The following is a 7752-nucleotide window of genomic DNA, read 5'->3' as shown; positions in this document are numbered from 1 at the left end:
ACAACGGGAGCAAAGCTTTCCTCTTCCCAGGTACATCCCGCCCGGCCCCGCAACTCTTCCCATCGGGCGCGCCCCCTCCACCGCGGGGTTTGCTGCTCCTGACACACCGAACTTCCGTCCCTTCCCTTCCTGCTCGCGTTTCTTCCAGTCTTCTCCACAGCCCCAAATCCCATTTTTTAATTTTTTCTCTTACTCTTTTTTCTCCTTTTTTTTTTTTTTTTTTTTCCTGGTGACCCTTTTATTCATTTTTGACTGGTAGACGCTTAATTAAAGTACAGCAGGAACGGGGATGGCAGATGGCTTGTTTTGTGAGTCGTGGGGTGCGGTGATGAATAATGGCACCACCCACTCTTCTGCTTTACTTGGGAAACGTTAAACATACCCCAGTTCCAGCTAAGGAAAAGCTTACAGAAAGTTTCATGTGAATCGAGCAAAATGCTGAAATGAAGTGCCCCACAGGAGGGAGGCAGATGGTTTGAAATAAGAACACTCTTGTTTTGCCAAGGGAAAGTGGCCCTTGGGAGGTTCCCTGGTGTAGCCCCCCCCCCCCCCACCCAAGAAACAAAGAATGAGTTTTGGTCTATTTTAGTGTTTGCTTCTTTGTTAATATTTGGAATAGGAGTACTGTTCCATCTTTCAGAAACATATTCATGAGGTTTATTAAAAATTATTAATTTTCCTTATGTTGCAATTCATAAAGGACTGTAAAACAGCTCAATGGCTAGTTGAATATATTGGTGTCATTTGCATTGCCTACGCTTGCTCATTAAGAGTGTATTTTTGAATTGCACTTTAATAATGTACTGATATGTTAAGTGATGCTGGAGTCAAGAGCACTTTCAGGAAAAAAACCCAATTCTATCTTAATATAAAAAAGCCTAAAAATAAATGGCCTTCAGAAGCAAGTCTGTTTTCTGAAAGATGGTTAAGTGCTCCTTATAAACTATGACTAAACAAGAACAAGTAATATGGATCAACATCTGGTGAAGCACAAGCAAATCCTCACATCAGCCTGCAGTTTTAAAATAGGGGGACTTACTTGCTGGCTTCTCATGTCATGCCAGGAGTTTCAGAATAGGTTTCTTGTGCAACAGGCAAGAGGTTATGTTTAACGTACAGAAGAGTTACAATTCAAGGGAGATAAGCTCAGGGAAGGGGATTTCTTCTTCATGTGCACATTAAGGAGATAATTTATCAGAAGCTAATAGTTGCCAAAGGCACTTCGTGGGTTTTTTTTCCTGAGGTGACCTCTAGCAGTGTACTTCCCCGGTACAGCCAGCGTGTGTCACTATGGCCATGAATGCAGGACGCGTGGGCATAGGCGTTCGGAAACACTGGCACATGCCAGCTTTAAACAGCTGCGATGGGCTTGTGGCTGCAGGCAGAGCCCTCTCTGAAAGGGGTGACTGCTTAGAATGGCAACATGTTCGTGTGGTAGTGGCATTTGTGTCCTGAAACAACTGTAATTTTTAAGGTATGGTTCTGAGTTGGAGCCCCATTGTGCTAGAATGGGTTGGGGTGAGGGGGAGGTCAAAACTTGCTTTATCTTCAGTGGCAACAGGATTAGAGGTTTGGAAGAATGAGATTTTTCTCATGTATTTTCCCAGTATTAGAACAAAAATTAGTGGGTTACTAAACTCTTTTTTCCAAGTTGTTCTTTCTTTCTTTGTAATTATGAGTGTATATAGTTCCCAAATGGCTTAGCAGTTTATTTGTAACAAAAGGAGACAGGAGTTTTAAATTTTCACAACAACCTTTTTATTTTGTTGAGAAGAATCAAGGGAATAACAAGTATGAAAACACTTGTGTCTAAATGAGGGTTGAAGTCTCTCAGTGTCCCTTAGGAAGTATTCAGCACCCTGCAGGACTGGAGATAATTTTTCCTGCTACTGCATAAGATGACTGCTGATTTTCTTATAGTAAATGGGGTCCTTACTGAGCAGGGAGATTTTAATTTCTGAACTTGCATTTAGAAATAGAGAAATTTCCTTCCTTGATCAGACCATTGGGCCCACTTAGTAATTTTCGTTTTGCTCTTAAACACATAAGAGGAACATTGTAACAATGTTCCTACAGTGTGAGCTCTGTGAGTTGTAGTATGTGAATTTCAAGTACAGGACATGCTGACTTGAAGTTTGGCTTTGCCTATGTGGTTTTTTTCCTAATTCCAGCTAAAGCCTTAGTCCTAGACAGAAGGGATTTTGTGAAAATGATGCAAATGACTTTAAATGTTCTGTGAACTTGCTCTGGAAGCTTTGATGTGTGATTCTTTGCTTTTTAGTTTCTTCAGATATTGGATCTTTCCTTGTACATGTATTTGACATTTTAGTATGTTGCCTTTTAATAGACCACATTCTCAACTGATATAAAGCCATATGTTATGCATGCTTAAAACATACAGGAAATCTAGATGCTGCTCTTTATTTTAGAAGGAAATTGTGAAAGTGGCATGTTGAATTGCCAACAGGTAACAAAGATATATGTTGATGAAAACTGTACATACAGTTAAAGCAGAATAGTCTTTCCTTCTGTTTCTAGGCAAAAAGTCAGTTTTGACTGCTTAATTAGATGTAGCATCAATTTTCAATACGAGAGTTTAGCATCTAATTGGCTGTTCTGACAAACTCTTCCTTATGTAATTGATTTTTCAAAGGTGCTTATATTTCTAGGCCATATAATACAGTAAGCAGTTCTCTCTCAAGGTAGTTTTAGTTTGTTATAGTCCATTCAGGAGCATTTAGATTGCTTTTTATACAGTTCTTGATTTAAGAATAATTTTAGCCATTTGAAATTTGCTGTCACTTGGACTTTTTTATGTGTACCTGTGTGTTCTGTCACTACAAAAATCTTAAAAGTATCAGACTTCAGAAATGGAACTCTTCCCACTGACTTGAGCAGATTTAGATGCTGTGGTCTTGGATTCTGAAGCTTTTTAGGTGGCTGATGCTTCTTGGAGTAGTAGATGGTAGCAACTGAATGCCACTGTAATCTGGCTGTAGATAGCTGCAGGGACTTTTCTTTCTGGAAATGTCATTTGCAAAGTAATTGTTCCAGTATAGCTTGTGGGAATATACAATTATGAATAGAAAACAGGAGGAAGTCTTCAAAAATGTTAGTGTTTCTATATGTGAACATCTGCCAGCACTTTCTAGCCAACAGTAGCTATTATGTCAAAATATGTTGAGAGGAAAATTATTCCTCTTCTGGTCAGAGCAGAAGGAGAAGTCAGAATATCTATGCCACACACATCTATTAGTGACTTTTTACACAAGTCACGGAAATTTTCAGTACCTTTGTTCCTCGCTTTGCAAAACAGAGATGACACTTAGGTAAAGCCCAAACCAGGTGGGTGCACTGAGGTGTAACTAATGTAGCTGAAGAAGGCTTTTGGAGAAATACTGCTTGTCATTCTTAGAATTCTTTTCTTGTAAATATACTGTGTTAATACCATTTGAGGCAATAAGTTGAGATGAAAGTCATCTTGAGGTTGGAGATGCATTTTCCTAAGCAAATATGGAAATCATATTGCTGCAAGAGTGCTTGTTGCATATGTAACTGCAGGGAAATTTGAAGAGGTGGACAAGACCATGACAACAGAAGCAGGATGATGACAAGGGTTTTGGATGACTGTGTCTATGCTCAGGACACTTAACATTAAGCCCATGCAAGGTCCCAATGAAGTCAGGTATTTTGGTAGGCAATAGGAAATGGTGTTCTGGGGTGTGAGAATCTAAAGAAGGGCTGCAAGAGTAACTTTTTCTTTTCTGGCACTCAGCTAGTCGATAACTTTTTGTCATCCTCCCTCCTCCCTCTAGACTCTATTATATGTATTTATAGTTATATTATTTTGATATTCTTTCTGTATCTTACTACTTGTTGAGAGCAGCTATCCTTGTCCAAAGAGTATGTGTGTAGTAATGGAGACACCTTCCAACTGCCTCCAGCAGCAGTGAAGAGTAGTGGAAGGTACACTGAATTAAGTGATGAGAGGCACCAAAAATGAAAACCAGGTGATTTGTAAGGACAGTATATGCCCATGAAAAGGTGTATATACTCTTCAAAGAGGAAGCTGAAAGGTGGACAGAATACAGGAATCTGTATTTAAGGAAAAGATAAAAAGGATATGGCAGTCATGAAAACATTGAGAGCTTGTGTGTCTGATTGCAGAAGTTTGAACTCATTCAGAGGATGAGTTTTTTCTCTGCCAGCTGGGATATGTGACTCATGGTTATAAATAATATTGATATTTCTGATAAAGAGGGACAGTTCTGGAGGCAGAATAAGGTGTATTCTGATGGGGAACAAGATGTGCTATAAAGCACCAGAAACTTATTTAATATGTCAGTGAAATGAATGAAAAGACTCGACACCACTGTTCTTTAAATTGGTGCTTTCTGGTGCAAACTGCTGGCAGAAAAAAAACCTTTCTGGTGCAAACTGCTGGCAGAAAAAGAAAACCTAAAAATCTCTTGGTGTAATTGATTTGTTACCTGTTGCTGTATGACTAGGTAGTTAGCACATTGTCTTAAAACACTACAAGACGGTATTTATTTTATATCCCTTTGGAAAGATCACTGTTTTGTGTGGTCATCTCTGAGCAATATTACATAAAGGAGCTAAAAATAAAGCCTTGAAACTAGAGGTGAATAAACTTTCTCTCACAGAAATAAGATTTATACATTGCCATTTCATGTCACACATACAGGTTTTTCCTTGCCACCTGCTATTGAGACATACAAGACGGTATTTATTTTATATCCCTTTGGAAAGATCACTGTTTTGTGTGGTCATCTCTGAGCAATATTACATAAAGGAGCTAAAAATAAAGCCTTGAAACTAGAGGTGAATAAACTTTCTCTCACAGAAATAAGATTTATACATTGCCATTTCATGTCACACATACAGGTTTTTCCTTGCCACCTGCTATTGAGACAATGGACAGATACTCAGGTTCCTGTCTGCTGAAAACATTACTGGTCCCAGCTGCTAGTCACTGCCCAGGAGCAAGAGGTTGCTGTCCCCAAAACTCTTCCAAAGTGGAAGATCATATGAGTGTTCCCATGTCTGCTGATGAAGTCAGCCAGCTTCAGGAGCAAACCGGGCTGACTGCAGTGACACGGATTAGAAAATCCTGTAAAATTGCCTTTCTCCAGCTGTACCCATGTCCCAGAGGAGCTGTAACAGACAGCTGGGGAAGAGGATGTTAATGTTGCCAACTGGCTTGGCTGACTGCAGAGTGAATACCTGTCTACAGCTTTTTTTTGGTCTTGGATACAAATGGGTTTCTCTCAGAAATACCGAATCCTCAAAATGTGGGACCTCCAGCATAGAGATCATGTAGATAACGAAAGTGTAATAAAAATTTCATTTCAGTAGGTGTGATGCTGCACTCATTCATGACAACAAGCACTGGCATATTTTTTGATTTTAGAAATGCTTGGTGTAGTTGCTCTATGACAACGTAGTAGCCAGAGAGGTCTGGGTTTTGGTGTATCTGAAACAACAGCCTAAGCTTTCCCCTGCTGCCTTCCACCTCTGGCACATTCCAAAGTTGTCTCTGCACCCATGCAAACAGTAGCTATTGTGGTAGGGTCTGCCAGGGTTGTGATTGTTGCTGCTAGGGAGCCAGGCTGGATGTTGAAGGAGGATCCTGAAGAGCTGGGCTGCTTCTGATAGGGCCTGCTGCAAACTGTTGTTCCAGAAGAGTTTAAATAATCTGCATCCTCCTCCCCCTGTTAGAAATGGTAGCAAGAGGTGTTTGCGAAGCTTCTGCTACTTGTAGAGCCTATGCCCAAAAAAGGAGGAGGTAGTATGTAAGAATGCTGCATCCATTTCCCATCCCAAACCATGCTGAGTTCTGATGTGTGGAGAACTATGAGGCACTTACCCACTGCTGAAAACTCATGAATATACCCAGTACTGGAGATTGTGTTGCTTGCTAACTATTACCATGCTGGTTTATCTGTGAAATAGAAGGGGAAAAGGTTATAGCAAGAATATCATCAAATATTCTGGGCTTGTGGTTGATGCTTGTAATGGTACAGCAGAGAGTAGGACTGAGAAACTGAAAGTGAGTGGGGACCTAATATATAGCAGGTACTAAGGAAACTGGTTTTCAAGAAGAAAAGCTTGTAATCCATGAATGTAGTCATTATTGCATAGTTGATACAAAATGTTGAGGAATAGCACAAAACTTGGCCTGTAGCATTTGGGGATTGCTGTAAAGCAATAAAGTTGTTTTAAGTATTACTCTAAAAGTGTTGCCATTGTTCACATCAAGAAAGGGTCTTTCACACAATGTTCTTTTGTTGTCCTTGTTTATTTTGTTTTTCTGCAGTGGGCCTTTTGTGGGGAGGGAAAGGAAATAAGCAAAGACTAAACATTTCCTCTTTAGCCTTGGGTTTTGTTTTTTTTTTTTTTTTTGTACTCTCATCTCTTTCCATGTATCTTGATATTGGCTCTTGTCACCTTTCAGTCTGTTAAATTCTTCAGAGCATATATTTTGGAAGAAGCTACAGTATGAGGAGAGAAATGATACCTGCTTGCTGGTGTGGGCATCATACCTTGCCTGCTCAGATCCCTTTGGGAGATGGTGCCAAACACCATGATTTCCACAACTTTGCCTAGGCTTAGCGGGACAGCTGATATCTCCAACCTCTGCTGCTTCAGCTTTTGGAGTGAATTAGTATCTGCATTTATTAATCAGCAAGAGTGTCACTCCATTTAGAGAAATGTTGTGTTTTATTGTGTTCTCATGGGCTTGAGCCTGTGCATTTCATAGCTAGGGTGCATGTGATATCTGCAATAAATTGAAGTCTGTGGGGATTTATTTTCTATTGAGACAATGCTGATTCTCTAAAACTTTTTTTTTTGTTTAATGAGTGCCTGATTGTTCAGGGTAATGCAAATAGCTATGTTCTGTTTATATATATTCAGTATCATTCAAAACAGTTAATACTCATTAAGAGCAGAGAGAATTGCATTTGATTTTCCTGCCTTTACAATGAGGCCTCTTCTGAAATATTGCAAGTACAAAAACCTTGTTGAGGTTTTATTATTATCTCAGGGCCTAACCTGGCATATTTGTTGGAAAGCTGAAGGTGAGCATAGTATACAGCTCTGGGACATGTGTGCAAGGGAAATACATGAAGATGGTGTGAGTGTGGTGATGTGGGGCAGAGCCCTGGTTGGTGCTGTCAGAAGGGACAGGATGATTAGAGGAGTGGTGCCAAGGGGACCTTTCTTCATATTAATGTCCACATCAGGAGTAGCCAGGCATAGATGGCTGCTCACCAGGCAGCCTCCCCTGGAGTGTGGCAGGGGACAGTGGTATAAGCTGAAGTTAAAAGATGTGATATTGACAGCAGGACAGCATCTATCCTGCATGCCAGAGTGAAGCCAGCATATGCAGCATGTGTGCCCTGAGACAGAGGACAGTAAGTCTTCTGGGTAGCTGTCAAGCACATCTTTCCATATTGCTGGGGGAGGATTGCATTAGCAAGGGGTAGTGACATGGGAAAGCAAGGTCTGGCTACCCTTATGTAATTGCTTTTTCTGTGACATAGTTCTGGAGTCACAAAGTGTGCCTGAGACTAGCTAGGTTAATGTTTTTTTTTTAATGGTGTCTCCCCCCACTGCAGCATGGCTCATTCTCCAGTGAGGTTTCACAGAAGACAGCAGCGTTTCCTACGCATCTCTTCATCTAGATCAGATGTAATGTCTATTTTTCCCCCTACTATTTGCTTATAAGAC

The 7752-nt window shown here is 40.4% G+C and overlaps 1 protein-coding gene across 1 annotated transcript in view; it reads left to right on the top strand.

Moving 5' to 3' along the window:
• The first annotated feature begins 6 nt into the window (after positions 1-6).
• Positions 7-7752, top strand: part of NELL2 (NEL-like 2 (chicken)) — a 133798-nt gene continuing 126052 nt past the window's right edge. The window contains exon 1 of the mRNA XM_009072914.1: positions 7-30. The gene's annotated coding sequence lies outside the window, so the exon portion shown is untranslated. The remainder of the gene's footprint in view (positions 31-7752) is intronic.

This window comes from Acanthisitta chloris, unplaced genomic scaffold (assembly GCF_000695815.1).
Source record: "Acanthisitta chloris isolate BGI_N310 unplaced genomic scaffold, ASM69581v1 scaffold2044, whole genome shotgun sequence".
Taxonomy (NCBI): domain Eukaryota; kingdom Metazoa; phylum Chordata; class Aves; order Passeriformes; family Acanthisittidae; genus Acanthisitta; species Acanthisitta chloris.
This window is presented reverse-complemented; position numbering and strand designations above follow the sequence as displayed.